This window comes from Cyanistes caeruleus, chromosome Z (genome assembly GCF_971803275.1).
Source record: "Cyanistes caeruleus chromosome Z, bCyaCae1.hap1.1, whole genome shotgun sequence".
NCBI lineage: Eukaryota > Metazoa > Chordata > Aves > Passeriformes > Paridae > Cyanistes > Cyanistes caeruleus.
The window spans coordinates 31,595,848-31,610,589 of record NC_141732.1 but is presented as its reverse complement, the minus strand read 5'-3'; the positions used below and the strand labels follow the sequence as shown (position 1 = coordinate 31,610,589).

Sequence of the window (14,742 nt, the reverse complement as noted above, 5' to 3'; positions counted from 1 at the left end):
AAAGACTCCTTCCAGCTGACTATAATGAAGTGTGGAGCTGTATTTGGATTTTAACTACTTTCCCTTATGGAAAAGCTATGTCACTAGAGAACTACCATGATCCTAAGAAACGTTTGTGTCTCTTCAGTGCTCAGTTCAAGTGTGTGTAGGACTGGCTCCCCAGTCACATGCAGCTCTGGGAAATTCAAATGTAGTATTTGTGCTGGAGTTGCACACAGTGGTGGCAGCAAGGTGATAGGACAGGTTGCTGGATGACCAAGTAAGCAAGCAGGTGAACCACCACGGAATGCCAAAAATGACTGTTCTTCACTGCCTTGCTGTCTAGGTGAATATACAACTATCCCTCAGTGAAGAACTGTCATCCTTTCTTCTTTAAAACAAAGAAAAATGAAGAATGAAAATTTAACAGAGAAAGAAAGGATAGGAGTGATCACTCACATCATCTGCATCTGAGACCCATCCACGAGCAGACACTGACGCTGAAAATGCTTTCATTGTTGTTTTTTTTAATTTTTTTTTGTAATGGAGAAAGGGTGACATACCACCCTGAAACTAGAGCCTTCTGATTGTTTAGAACATTGCTTATTTTGTTATTTTCCTTTTGATTGTTTAGAATATTGTTCACTTTCTCTGTTCATTTTTCTTTTTTTCTTTTTTCTTTTTTTAAAGAAGAAAGGGTGAGATGTTGCCCTGAAAACTAAACCTTTTGATAATGTTTTCATAGTTACTTTCACGGGAAAGTAACTGTAAACATAAGTTGCTTACACATTCCTTCTAAGAAAGGTCTTTTGATGGACATTTTACATGGCCAATGTGATTGGGAAGGTGGTGACTTAATTATCCAGTCCCTGGTCATAGTCGAGAATCTATAAATACTGGAGTCAGAAAATAAAGTTCTTTTCTTGTCATACCACTGAGACATGTTCATGTGAATCATTCCATGTCCTTTAGCAACAAAGAACTGTTGCCATTTCTGCTTACAAACAGCTGCTGGGCCTCTGCTTAAGGACAGGTGCTATGCGTGTTGTGGATCTAGGAAGACTTGGATACATACTTAGAGTCTGGCTAAGTGTAGTGGTATATATTTCTTTGGCATTGGAGCTATAGGAAAACAGCTGCAGAAATTTTGTTTTGCTCAAGAGGAGGTACAAAGTTTACATAACTTAGAGTCCATATAAATGCTCTGCATGAAATCCAGCTGAAGAGTCTTCTGACACACAGATGGAAAAGAAGCAGAGAGATAAACATGCTGCTCTAACAACTCATGAATTTTGGGTACTATATTTTAATCTGAATTAAAAATCAGATTCTTTGACACCTGTAAAGGTCTCAGTAATGACAAAGGAATTGTGGACATTAAAATGAGCTAGCAGTAAGACAATAAAGCCAAATAAATAGCTTCATAGACTAGCTCAATATTTACAGCTTCATAAACTTGTGATCACCCTTCAGCTGCTGCTATTTCAGATGCAGAACACACCAGTATCACTGAGACTCTTTTAAAGTACTTCAACCAAAGAATTACAGCTATCAGAGCAACAAAAAGACATCACCTAACTTGTGAAACATTCTAAACAGAAGTCCTGGTTACACTTGTTTTGTTCTAGAAGTAGGACCACTGAAATTAGTAGCAGAGACAGACAATCTGACTTAGCCACATAGCACGGGTAGCAGTAAGGCCATCAATTAGCAGTTTTGGGGAATTAAATACAGAGTGTTCTGTCACACACCTTGTTGAGGGTTAGGTGTCCTTTTTTTTGTTGTTCTTGCCTGCCCGTGGAATTTGTACCCATTAGTTGCAGAGACAACCTAACTGTGGGTATTTAGTGGATGCTCAACAAAGGACAAAGAGTGGCCGGCCCGGGGCTGGGGTGGGGAGGGGGCAGGAAAGGAGGGTGGGGACAGTTTTTGGCTGGCTTTCTTCAGCTTTGGGGAAAGACATTCGTTTTTCTGGGTCGCGGAGCTGCTGCGGTGGAGAGAAGGGAATTTCGCCATCACCCAGACGGAGCTCCTGCTTCTTCTCCTTCTTCCCTCTTCGTTGGTGGCCTCGCACCCCTGTCCTGCCGGGACGTGTGGCAGTGCCAGCCACCGCTGCAGAGCTGCTGATAGCCCTCAGCCACCGGCCCGGGATCTCCGCTCATCCCGGCCGTTCCAGCTGAGTGTTGCTCAGAGCCCTGCAGGAGCACCGGCACTGCCCGCCCGAGGGGGTTTGTGAAGCAAAGCCTCTCCTCCATCCCTTCCCGTCTCAGCCGAGAAAGCTGTCACGGGGCCCCTGGTTCTGATTTCTTGTTAACGCCGTAGTTACTGTTTGTTTGTTTGCCTGGTTATACTAGTAAAGAACTGTTACTCCTATCCCCAGATCTCTGCCTGAAAGCGCTTGATTTCAAAATTATAATAATTCGGAGGGAGGGGGTCTACATTCTTTCATCCCAAGGGAGGCTCCTGCTCTCCCTAGCGGACACCTGTCTTCTAGAACCAAGACAGATTTTGGCGCCCAGCGTGGAGCACTGAGAGAAAAAGGGCAAAAAAGGAATAACAGTTCTTAAATAACCTAACTTTTGTGTGCTGGATTTAGAAACCTTGTTAGGTAGAAACATGTTGTTTAGCTTACCCAGGTTGGGGGGCACGTGGTCACAGCTATATTTCTCCCATTTGCTGCACCTTACCTAAATATGGGTCCTATAACTAAGGCTACTGTGGCTATTATCCAGCTTGTTTTGTGGATTGATAAGGTGAGGAATTCATAGATGTTTAATGTCCTCTGGACGGCAGGCTCATGGATTCAGAGCTGTCACACACTAACTGGATGGTTTTTGGGTTACTTTAATAATGGTACCTACTGGGAGAAAAAGACAGCTGGGGAAATTTTCTCCCAACCTTTCACCCAGTTCCTTGGGCCTACCCCATCAGTTTTCGAAGGGTTAAAATCTTCTCTGAATGCTAATGACATCATACAGTGGCTGGTGTTGCTGATAGGCCTGTTCTACTTAGCCTTCAGAGACAAAAGGAAAGAGACAGGGAGTGCTGCCCCAGAGCCTGGCACAGCCCCAGAGACAGGGAGTGCTGCCCCAGAGCCTGGCACAGCCCCAGAGACAGGGAGTGCTGCCCCAGAGCCTGGCACAGCCCCAGAGACAGGGAGTGCTGCCCCAGAGCCTGGCACAGCCCCAGAGACAGGGAGTGCTGTTCCAGAGCCTGGCACAGCCCCAGAGACAGGGGGTGCTGCCCCAGAGCCTGCCCCTGCCCCACAGCCCACCTCAGAAATGAACCACCCAGAGTGGGTGGGGGTTCTGGTCAAGGAGATGCATGAGATGGACCAGATGCTAAAGGAGTACGTTTCCTCAGCTGCTGAGAAACCCTCCCCCTGCCTCGAAGAGGGAGAGTCTGATGGTGCTGCAGTGGAACCCACAGACGTTACAACTGTCCAGGTTCCAGCTGAACCACAAGGGCAGTCACAGCCAGCAGCTGTTGCCCCTGTGGAAACGAGGAAGTCTAAGATGAAATCACAGCACCCTGTTGGTAAGGATAAGAAAGGAGGGTCCTCACAACCCACAAGGGAGCCAGAAGTTGAAATCATCACTGAGTCTCTGACATATGATAGTCTCCGTAAGTTACAAAAAGACATTGTGAGGCGGGGGCTTGAGCCTTATACAACCTGGTTACTTCGGGTCTGGGACCTTATGGGTACAGGAGTGCAGCTGGATGGTGGTGAGGCAAGGAATGTGGGACCCTTGACCCAAGACTCAGGTGTGAATCAGATATTCGTCAGGGAGCAAGGGCCCCTTTCCCTCTGGGAGTGGCTTTTGATGAGTGTAAGAGAGAGGTTTGCCCACAGAGAGAGAATGGAAGAGCACTATCATAGAAGGGAATGGAAAACCATTGAGGAAGGGATCCAACAGCTGAGAGAAGTGGCAATACTAGAGGTCCTTTCTGGGAGGGGTGGACAGCATGATAACGACCCCGACAAAGTCAGGTGCACTGGGCAGATGTTGTGGAGTCTGGCAAATCTAGGGCCACGTGACTACACCACCTATATTGCAACGATTAATGCTGATAACAGCCGAGAGACGGTGGGTTCTGTCACCACCAGGCTTAGAAATTTCGACAGTATGGTCTATGTATGTATGGCCCGCATCAGGCTAAGATTTCTGCTGTGATTAAGGAACTCAAAGAGGAGATGAGGGAAATGAGGGAAGAGATGAGGAAGAGCAGTTCCCATATGGCACCACTGCAGGTCACAAGCCCAAAACTCCAATCCCAGCGTCCCCCAGCTAGAGAGAGAAGGTACACCTCACGAACTGAGCTGTGGTTCTTTCTACATGACCATGGGGAAGACATGGGAAAGTGGGATGGGAAACCCACTTCTGCCCTGGCAGCACGAGTGTGTCAACTCAGGCAGGGAACCAGTAACCAGAAAGGTTCCACTAAAGTGAAGGTAGCCTCAACCTCCTGTGACCAAACTGCCAGATATTACAGAAAAGAGGATGATCCCCCTGAAGGAACCTCTAGCATGTATGCCCAGGGAGGAGAGGATGCTAGAGGGGCCCTGCCTCTAGCCAGGAAGAGGCACGGGAAAACTGGGTGTGGATCCAATGGCCTGGCACATCAGAGCCACAAAAATACGAAGCTTTAGTTGATACTGGGGTACAGTGTACCCTAATGCCATCAGGACATGTGGGGGCAGAACCTGTTTCCATTGCTGGGGTGATGGGGGGATTGCAGCAGTTGGCTCTGTTGGAAGCCGAGGTGAGCCTGACTGGGAAGGAGTGGCAGAAACATCCCATTGTGACTGACCCAGAGTCCCCGTGTATTCTAGGCATAGGCTTCCTTCGAAATGTCTATTACAAAGACCCAAAGGGACTCAGGTGGGCTTTTGGAATAGCTGCTGTGGAGGCAGAGGACATTAAGCAATTGAACAGCTTGCCTGGACTATCAGAGTCTGTATCAGACCATCTGCAGTAGGATTCCTGAAAGTGGAAGAACAGCGAGTACCAACTGCCACCTCACCGGCAGTATAGGACAAATCGAGATGCTGTGATCCCCATCCAAAAGATGATCCAAGAGCTGGAGAGCCAAGGGATGGTCTGCAAAACCCACTCACCCTTCAACAGCCCCATCTGGCCTGTGCACAAGTCTGACAGAGAATGGAGACTGACTGTGGACTATTGTGCATTGAATGAAGTGACTCCACTGCTGAGCGCTGCTGTGCCGGACATGCTGGAGCTCCAGTACGAGCTGGAGTCCAAGGCAGTGAAGTGGTACGCCACAATTGACATTGCCAATGCATTTTTCTCCATTCCCCTGGCAGCAGAATGCAGGCCTCAGTTTGCCTTCACCTGGAGGGGAGTGCAGTACACCTGGAACCAACTGCCCCAGGGGTGGAAGCACAGCCCCACCATCTGCCATGGACTGATCCAGGCTGCCCTGGAAAAGGGTGAGGCTCCAGAACATCTACAGCACATTGATGACATCAGTGTGTGGGGGAACACAGCAGTGGAAGTATTTGAGAAAGGAGAAAAGATCATCCAGATTCTGCTAGAAGCTGGCTTTGCCATCAAGAAGAACAAAGTCAAAGGACCTGCTCAAGAGATCCAGTTCCTGGGAGTAAAGTGGCGTCAGTGACGTCTGGGACGGCGTCAGATTCCCACCGAGGTCGTCAATAAGATCACTGCAATGTCTCCACCCACCAGCAAGAAGGAAACGCAAGCTTTCCTAGGTGCCATAGGTTTTTGGAGAATGCACATTCCTGAGTACAGCGAGATCGTGAGCCCTCTCTACCTGGTTACCCGAAAAAAGAATGATTTCCACTGGGGCCCTGAGCAGCAACAAGCCTTTGCTCAGATCAAACAGGAGATTGCTCATGCAGTAGCCCTTGGCCCAGTCAGAACAGGACCAGATGTGAAGAACGTGCTCTACTCTGCAGCCGGGAGCCATGGTCTGTCCTGGAGCCTTTGGCAGAAAGTGCCTGAGGAGACTCGAGGCCGACCACTGGGATTCTGGAGCCAAAGCTACAGAGGGTCCGAAGCCAACTACACTCCCACAGAGAAGGAAATCTTAGCTGCCTATGAAGGAGTTCAAGCCACCTCAGAAATGATTGGCACAGAAGCACAACTCCTCCTGGCACCCCAACTGCCAGTGCTGGGGTGGATGTTTAAAGGAAAGGTTCCCTCTACCCACCACGCCACCGACGCTACATGGAGCAAGTGGATCGCCCTCATCACGCAGCGCGCCCGTATTGGAAACCCAAATTGCCCTGGGATTTTGGAGATAATTACAAACTGGCCAGAAGGTGAAAACTTTGGTCTCACTGATGAAGAGGAACGAGTGACACGGGCTGAAGAAGCTCCACCGTACAACCAACTGCCAGCAGAAGAAACACGCTATGCTCTGTTCACTGATGGTTCCTGTCGCGTTGTAGGGATGAACCGGAAGTGGAAAGCAGCCGTATGGAGCCCCACACGACAGGTCGCAGAGGCCACTGAAGGAGAAGGTGGATCAAGCCAACTTGCTGAACTCAAAGCTGTTCAACTGGCCCTGGACATTGCTGAAAGAGAGAAGTGGCCAAAGCTCTACCTCTACACTGATTCATGGATGGTGGCCAATGCTCTGTGGGGATGGCTGGAAAGGTGGAAAAGGGCCGACTGGCAACGCAGAGGAAAGCCAATCTGGGCTGCTGATGAGTGGGAAGACATCGCCACAAGGGTAGAGAAACTGTCTGTGAGGGTCCGTCATGTAGATGCCCATGTCCCCAAAAGTAGGGCTAATGAAGAGCACTGAAACAATGAGCAGGTGGATCAGGCTGCAAAGATAGAGGTGTCTATCTGAGTCTAAGACAGACTTAGATTGGCAACACAAGGGAGAGTTGTTCCTAGCTCGATGAGCCCATGACGCCTCAGGTCATCAGGAGAGAGATGCCACCTATAAGTGGGCACGAGACCGAGGGGTGGATTTAACCATGGACAGTATTTCCCAGGTTATCCATGACTGTGAGACGTGTGCCACGATCAAGCAGGCCAAGCGGTTAAAGCCCTTCTAGTACGGTGGGCGGTGGTCCAGATACAGGTTGGGGAGGCCTGGCAGATTGACTACATCACACTGCCCCAAACCCACCAAGGCAAGCGCTACGTGTTCACAGTGGTAGAAGCCACCACTGGATGGTTGGAAACCTACCCTGTGCCTCATGCCACTGCCCGGAACACCATCCTGGGACTTGAAAAGCAGGTCCTTTGGAGGCATGGCACCCCTGAGAGGATTGAGTCAGACAATAAGACTCATTTCAAGAACAGCCTTATAGACAGCTGGGCTAGGGAACACGGCATTGAATGGGTGTACCATATCCCCTACCATGCACCCGCTGCTGGAAAAGTTGAACGGTGCAATGGCCTGCTTAAAACCAGCTTGAAAGCACTGGGTGGGGGAACTTCCAAGAACTGGGAGATTAATTTAGCAAAAGTCACATGGTTGGTGATCCACTAACTGAGCAGGCTCTGCCCAATATGAGCCCTTTAGAACAACAGATGGAGATAAGGTTCCAGTGGTACATATGAGAGGTATGCTGGGAAAAATTGTTTGGGTTAATTCTGCCTCCAGCAAAGAGAATCCAATCCATGGGGTTGTTTTTGCTCAAGGACCAGGTTGCACTTGGTGGGTGATGCAAAAAGATGGAGAGACCCAGTGCATACCCCAAGGGGACCTGGTTTTAGGGTGAACTACCCATGACACTGTGCTTGTATCTGTATCTGTATGTACATATGTATATAGTTAAAGTAGTATGTGTTCGTGTATAATTTAAAGGTTTAATATTTGATGTAATATTTTGGTATGGGAAAAAATTCGGGGTGGATAGTGTTGAGGGTTAGGTGTCCTTTTTTTTGTTGTTCTTGCCTGCCCGTGGAATTTGTACCCATTAGCTGCAGAGACAACCTAACTGTGGGTATTTAGTGGGTGCTCGACAAAGGACAAAGAGTGGCCGGCCCGGGGCTGGGGTGGGGAGGGGGCAGGAAAGGAGGGTGGGGACAGTTTTTGGCTGGCTTTCTTCAGCTTTGGGGAAAGACATTCGTTTTTCTGGGCCACGGAGCTGCTGCGGGAGTGAGAAGGGAATTTCGCCATCACCCAGACGGAGCTCCTGCTTCTTCTCCTTCTCCCCTCTTTGTTGGTGGCCTCGCACCCCCTGTCCTGCTGGGACGTGTGGCAGTGCCAGCCACCGCTGCAGAGCTGCTGATACACCTCATCCACCAGCCCAGGATCCCAGCTCGTCCCTGCTGTTCCAGCCGACTGTTCCTCGGAGCCCTGCAGGAGCACCGGGACTGACTGCCCGAGGGGTTTGTGAAAACAAAGCCTCTCCTCCATTCTGTCTCAGCCGAGAAAGCTGTCACGGGAGTGCCTGGCTCTGTTTTCTTGTTAATGCTGTAGTTATTGTTGTTTGTTAAAGAACTGTTATTCCTATCCCCAGATCTCTGCCTGAAAGCCCCATGATTTCAAAATTATAATAATTTGGAGGAAGAGAGTTTACATTCTTTCATCCCAAGGGAAGCTCCTGCTATCCCTAGCAGACACCTGTCTTCTAGAACCAAGACACACCTGAAAAGGAAGAATGACTAGAACTCTAAGTGTGCGTGGAAGTGTTTTCCATCTGGAAATCAAAGCAGTATATTTTATCCAAACTGTGAGATTGTCCTGATTCTAAGGTTGCATGCTGTGTTTTTACTCTTATAATGCCTTCTGCATTATAAATTGAAATACATTTAAATGTATGACAAGTTAAATGCAATATGCAATAAGACAGGACAAAATTTGGCTATTCTGGATCCTCATCCTTTCCACTACAAATACATCTTTCTAAGATTAATTCTGTTCTCAGATATCAAAGAGCTGAAGTGTGAGAATGAGTCCTGGAGTGGCTGTGAGGGCCCTCTTCTTCTTCTTCCATCAGCCAGATAACAAGAAAGGATGAGATCATTACATCGGTGTAATGGTGAATGTGAATGGGACAACCAAAACTGTCTCAGGGGGTGTTTGTCCAGGCTGATAATGTTTAAAGATTAAGATTAAAAGATTAAGGCAACAATCAGATGGATTAGACATTAATCGGGCAATTAACAGAGACTTTGGTGGAAAAAAAAAAAATCCCCCTAAGAAGCAATGTAAAAGTGGCAAAAACATTTGCAGCAGCGGTGATGGCAGCTGCTGATGCTGGGCAAATGGAGCAGCCTCACTGCAGGGCACTGCTGAGCACTTGCATCCCCTTTCTGTGAAAGACACAGGGGAGGGAACCCCCATTGGCATGTGCCTATGGACCTTGCAGGGGGATTCCTCAGTGGTTCGGCAGTCTGGGCTGCAAGGGTCAAACAGGCGAAAGTGAAACAAGCTGCACCCTGGGGCTCATTATGCTGTGTGAAGCATGTATATGTTATCAAAAGATTGTTATCCCAGCTCTGTGCATTGCTTTGATGTGTTGTGTTACTAAGAACATACAGGTGTAGCCAAAGTAACAACTGAAAAGCAAATGGCTTCTTATAGTAAAAACACTGAAAAGGGGATGTGTAACAGTTGTCAATTTAATCAAGTTGACTGACTAGAGAAAACTGCAATTACAGAGAATTCAGCAGAATTGTCTGCTTTTGGTGACAGTTGCAATCTTGGCTGACATCAAAGTGAGTTTTAGCACTGGGTCTCAAACCGGACTGCACTAGGAGAAACCTACTGGCTGCTTCCAAGTTTGGTACTGATCTTCAGCGACTCCTGAGGAAACCTGCCTGTCCTTCCTTGACCTCTAGTTCACATGAAGTCTTACACAGCTTCAGATTTGCAGCAATGTCCTTTGGTGACACCAAGAAGACCTGGTGAAGCTGAACCAGAATAGCACTGACATCAGAACCCTGCTGCTTTCTCTCAGCACAGATACTGACTTCAGAAACTTCTTAGTATCTTCCATGGAAAAACCTCTGAGTATTATCCAAAGGCACTATAATGGAAGACCTTTTGCCCATATTTGGCTTGTTACTCAGCTACCCACCAGCTTCTGCTGACTATCCAGAAAATGTCTGACCTATTCCAAAGATAAAATAGAACAGGATCTTGCCATGCTATTCAAGAGTGTACAGTAATATATTTTGAAAGACCATGATGGTAATTCTGTAATGCACTACATACTTTCTCCAGAAACAAGAATTCCTTGCATGTAACATGGTACAGTAACATCTCTGGCAGCAGTAAGGGACATGTATTTGAAAGCAGTGACGTCCTTGTAAGTGGAAATGACATTGGAAATAATGATGTAGAAAATCAGTGTTTTAAAAAAAAAGTGTGTACTTCAATATTCTGTTGCAAGTGAGGAAAGACCTTCAAGTACAGAAATGCCATGTCTCAGAAGATTTATATTGGAGATTATGAAAATGCTATGCGTCCATGAAAATAGCTGTGCAAGATATAGCATAACATGTGACTTCTGTGCAAGATATAGCATAACATGTGACTTTTGATTCAAAACATGAACAAATGAAAGTGTCTATTTTCAGTTCTAGAATGAAAACCTTTGAACTTAAAAAAAAAAAGCATTTTCTGGCTTTTCTTCTTTACCAAATAAAAGCACAAGTATATGCACAAACAGTAGAACAGAAAAATGTCCATCAAACATCACACTTCCTGATGAATCCTCTGCAGCCATACCTGATTATGAAAGCTATGAATTTTTTTAGAACAGTCTGATCAGTGATGGCAATACTTAGTCTGTTTTGCTACCCAAAGTTCAAGGGGGCCTTTTATGGCAGCTAGAAGGTCTGTAAGAGTACTTTACACTCCCCTACTCAATACATAAAGGTACATAAAGGCTAATGCACTCGTGCAGAAGTTTTTTAACTTCTCCCAAATATGACTATCCTAATAAAGTAGTACTGGACCATTTTCATAAGCTTAGGAGAGTGGATTTCCTCCTTAAAACCCCTTGCTGCTAGCAATCAGCATATCCATGGCAAACTGCAGGGGCTATCTACCACCTTTAAAAACTGTGCTCCCATAGATTTTCATCAATACATGTCAGAGTCTTCCCCAATAAGAGAAGTAAACCTCTATAGAAGAACTGAAAATGAGGACAAAGTGGTTTATGTTGTGGTCCTAATAAGCAGTGCTGCTACAGTTTCTCTGGACTTCTGCAATTATAACATGTATTAAAGAAGCTTTTTGTTGAAGGTGTTTTCCCAGCATCTTCCAGATATGAAAATTTCCCAAAATACACATCTCCAATTTTAAAATATGGTCTTGGGTTACAATTAAATTTGTTTCATCAATAGAAGATCAATAGTACATAATGACATATGCTTGCTTCTGTGCAACATTATCCCCAAGGTTCGGTTTGCCTGGCTACACACCCAAACAACACAGAAACTGGCTTTTAGACAGCTAAGACTGATCTATGATCAGAGCGAAGTTGTATCATCACACAAACATTAGTACAGCAGAAAAAGGAGAAAGTGAATACTCAACTGGAGTTACGAAAAAGTCCGTGAATTTTTCAATATGTTTGTGAATTTAGAATTTATAGAAGTCTGCTGTGTAACTGCATCTGAACAATGCCTTTCTTTAAAAAATACACCCAGCACAGTGTTGCCCTGAAAATTAAGCCTTCTGATAATATTCATAGTTTCAGTTACTTTCCCATGAAAGTCCAGTAAACATAAGTTGTTTATTACATTCCTTCTAAGAAACATCTTTTGATGGATGTTTCTCATGACCAGTGTGCTTGGGAAGGTGGTAGCTTAACTATCCAATCCCTGGCCATTGTCGAGAATCTATAAATATTGGAGTCCGAAAATAAAGTCATGGGTTTTTGTTCTGACATAGAGAGTGTTTGTGTGAATCATTTTGTGTCCTTTAGCGACAGCACAGGAGCTTGGTTAATGAAAACTACCTTTAGCTAAGATCTTGCTGCTACAATAAACTTATTACAAACTATATCTGAGAGGATATACATACCACATGACTTTATTTCTTATTTATCAAAAATATTATGTCTGTTTCCACTTTCCAACTAAACTCGTAATGTATAATTGTATGTTTACTTTGACATAATTTATTCTCTTATCAAGACAGCCCTCTCTGTCAGTACTGTTAGAATAAAACAACACAGCTGGCTATATCCCAGGGGTGAATTCTCCTTTTCTTCAATTTTGTTATTTATTTCTAACTGATGACACAGCAATATAGTGGACTCCACATTCCTATTATTTTTGTCAAAGTCAAAACTACTCTAATAGTTGGCATATAAAAATATATATAGTAAATGTAAAAAAACTCTGGAATCGAGAAAACGCTTTGAACTCACATGACCATTGATCCGTCATAAAAAAAAACCAGCATTGCCTTTTTTTTTTTTTTTACGTATTTCTACTTGATGATAGACATCTTTTAAGACATTGGTTTTCAATTTTCTTTAATTTCTGGCAGCTGAAGAGGAACTGTCTGTGATTTCAACAGTCAAGAAAGAGTTAACTGTCTTTACTGCCAAAATCCATAGTTTGTCTCTCCAGCCTGTACAAAGTTGAACTGCTGCTGTGTAAAAGTTAGTGACATCTGTTCAGAGGAACACCAGTGTTCCCCAAGCTCCAACACAGCTATTTGCTAAAAGCTCTTTTGTCATATATATGCTTCCTCCCACCACTCATTTACATAGATCTTTTGTAGCAATTTTGCCAGTCATGAGGGCTTGAAGACATAACACTTTTTTTTAGGGGATCAGATCACTCTTTCCATGTGTGTAAGAATCATGGGGAGAAAAAAAAAAAGAAAAAAAGAGGGAGTCCCCTTAAAATTAAATACCTCAGCACTTCAAAATTCTGTATCCCTAAACTATATTTGAAAATTGTTAACTTAACTGATTTGCTCTAGAATTTCAAGCTGCTTTCTGTAACTAATGGGTTCCTACACTGTCATGCCTGTGCATTTAGTGATCACACTAGAACAGGTTGCCCACAGGTTGTGGAGTCTCCCTCACTGGAGATATTCAGTAACCATCTGGACACAATCCTGTGCCATGTGCTTCGGGATGACTGCTTAAGCAGGGAGGTTGAACCAGATGATCAACTATGCTCCCTTCCAATCTGACCCATTCTGTGATCAGCAAAGTACTAACATAATGACAGCAGTCTGGGATACCAACACTCAGACACAAACAACTGGTAAGAGGCAGCTAGAATCAATACCAGAAGTTCTGTGTAATCAATTTATTTTCACAGGTCAAGCTCAAATTTGCATAGGCCCTAGTACTTACTAAAGCTAGTGTTTCTAAGAACAAGTCAAAACTAGTAGTAAGAGACTCAATGAACATACAGTGTCAGTGCAAGCATGCTTCACTGATTCTAATGTGGATGTGAAACAGCCTTTAACCATCAACCAGATGTACTGAGGAAGACCTCTTGTAAGAATGAACAGCTGGGGATAGGAGAGTGCAAGCTTTCTTTTCTCAAAATCTGCCTTCATGTTGCTTTTGTGTACACAGAACATAATCTCAGCACTGATACCAGTACTACTACTGAGTTTTTTGAAACCTCAACCAACCCTTTCCATTTGTTCTCTTTTACCTTGGGCATTAATTTTGTGGCAATCTGCTCTGACTAAAAAAGAATTTCATTACAGTAAAATTAAAATCACAATAAAAATAATAAAATAATAAAAATCAGTTTAATGAAGTGATGCAAGCCTGCACAATCTGAGTGCATGCATGGTTTCACTGAAGCAGGGTAGCTAGGTAATACCACCTGTTTCCCTGACCTTACTCCACCAGGCTGAACAACTGAATTCCACTATATTTTATTTCCTTCCCTTTTTGCCTGTGTACTCCCTTATTCTAAAGCATGAAGTCATTATGATGATTCAGGTTGCCATACTTAAAACACAAATAAAATTGTGATGTGTTTTCACTTGAGCTCAGTGCCTGAGCTCATTTTCTTCTTCTCTGTGTTGCATACTTTCTAATTTCTGTGCAGATGTGCAGCATTAAGTTTCACAGCCAGATGTATTCTTTGTCAGGGGAAAAAATAACTGCTTGCACTGCAGCCCATCATTATCTGATGTGTCCACAAAAGTCACCCACAGAAATATTAAGACTCTTCGGATTATATGCAGTGAGATTGTTACTCTCTTCTCTGTGAGAAGAAAGTATTCAACAGTGATGTAAAAGACAACAACCATATTGCTATGAGAGACAGAAATTTCACACTACCAACACTATCACCACAGCACTTATAGAGACTCATCTATAACTCTGAGAAAAAATAAGGGACTTGTAATTCATAGTTATGTTTCTTTAGGTAGAACATGATGATTTGACTTTAAATGTAGAATTCTCGAGGTAGTTTATAATTGGAAAATTGATACAGCAATACTAAGTGTCTTATGCAAGACTACATGACAATCCAGTTAAAAAATGATGACAAACCTTACATCTTTATTTCCGAAGTCTGTTTATTTATTATCATTACTGATTTAATAGCAAATACTGTGTTTTTTTTTTTTTACTGTACAGCTTAGTGTTTACAATTGCATGATAATCAATTTATACTAAAGACACAAACCATAGTCTGTGTCTTTAAAACAAAGTTTTTTTATGAACTGCATAAATTACTATTTAGACAAGAGGTGATTAGTCAAATGCCAGTTTGATGCCCAATCTTTGTATTAAGCAAATTAAATAGAAGTTTAATTCCAGTTAAGTTTAATTCCATTATTCCTCCAAGCCTTTTTGTAATGGCT

General features: G+C 44.2%; 1 long non-coding RNA gene across 1 annotated transcript in view; it reads right to left on the bottom strand.

The window, feature by feature from the left end:
• Positions 1-14,742, bottom strand: part of LOC147648317 (uncharacterized) — a 67,631-nt gene that overhangs the window by 51,633 nt on the left and 1,256 nt on the right. The window lies entirely within an intron of this gene.